At 44.4% G+C, this 1,283-nt stretch overlaps 1 non-coding gene across 1 annotated transcript; it reads left to right on the top strand.

Moving 5' to 3' along the window:
* The first annotated feature begins 974 nt into the window (after nt 1-974).
* LOC141683697 (small nucleolar RNA R71) lies at nt 975-1,081 on the top strand. The gene has a single exon (XR_012560410.1). It is a non-coding gene; the product is annotated as a small nucleolar RNA R71 (small nucleolar RNA).
* Nucleotides 1,082-1,283: the final 202 nt, after the last annotated feature.

Genomic DNA, 1,283 nt, shown 5'->3' with positions numbered 1-1,283 from the left:
CTTATCGAACTGTTTATCCAGCTTATGTCAATCTCTTAGGAAAAGGTGGTGGAGGATAGAGCTGTTTCTCCCCTGTATTACCCTCAGGCAGAGTGTGTTCAACAGTAGTCTTCCTTGGTTCCGCCACTTTCTCCTTTTGCTTAGCTTCTTCATCCCTAATTTTAGCTTCTCCTTATTTTGCCTTTTCAGCATCAGCAACTTTCCCAGACCTTAAGGTAATAGCCTTGACTTGCTCTTTAGCTTCCTTTCTGCCTGATACTTCCGTGTCACTGGAGAATGTGCCAGGTTGACGATTTAGCACTGCATTAGCTATTTGACCGATTTGATTTTCCAAGGTCTTGATAGCAACCGCCTGACTCTTGCATAACAACTTAAGTTCATCAAAATCAGCACTAGTAGGTGCAGCTGCACTTCCCTGTTGAGGGTATGATTGCCTTTGAGCATACTGCTGTGGTTGCTGGAATCCAGGTGGATTAAACTGTTTACTCACACCTTGCTGATATGGTGGCTGAATAGCATTCTGATTATTACCCCAGCTGAAATTTGGATGATTTCTGTTGTTAGGATGATAAGTAGCTGGCACAGGCTTCTGTTGTCGCTGATAATTATTCACATACTGAACAGATTCGTTGACAAGAGAACACTGAATCGTAGCATGAGAACCTGCACAAAGCTCACAAACCATAGCTATTTGATTAACTCCATATGTAGCTAGAGAATCAACCTTCATCGACAGCGCCTGGAGCTATGCTGCAATAGCGGTGGCTGCATCGACTTCCAGAATACCTGCTACCTTCCCAGGCATCATCCTCTGAGTTGGGTTTTGATGCTCATTTACAGCCATAGTCTCAATAAGATTATAAGCCTCAGTATAGCTTTTAGCCCATAAGGCGCCTCCAGCTGCTGCATCGAGCATGGGCCGAGATTGGGCCCCCAAACCATTATAGAAACCAGTGATCACCATCCAATCGAGCATTCCATGATGTGGACACTTCCTCAACATTTCCTTGTAACGTTCCCAAGCTTCGCACATAGATTCTGTAGGTTGCTGCGCAAACTGAGTAAGAGCACTCCTCATAGCAGCAGTCTTTGCCATCGGATAAAACTTCACCAGAAACTTTTGCGCAAGATCTTGCCAAATAGTGATGGACCCAGCTGGTTCAGAATGTAACCAGTCCTTAGCTTTGTCCCTCAGTGAAAATGGGAAAAGCCTCAGCTTGATAGCCTCATCAGTCACTCCATTATACTTGAAAGTGCTGCAGATCTCGACAAAATTCTTTATG

This window comes from Apium graveolens, chromosome 1 (assembly GCF_009905375.1).
Source record: "Apium graveolens cultivar Ventura chromosome 1, ASM990537v1, whole genome shotgun sequence".
Classification (NCBI taxonomy): Eukaryota; Viridiplantae; Streptophyta; class Magnoliopsida; order Apiales; family Apiaceae; genus Apium; species Apium graveolens.
Note: the sequence above shows the minus strand (reverse complement) of the source record. Positions and strands in the feature narration are given on the sequence as shown.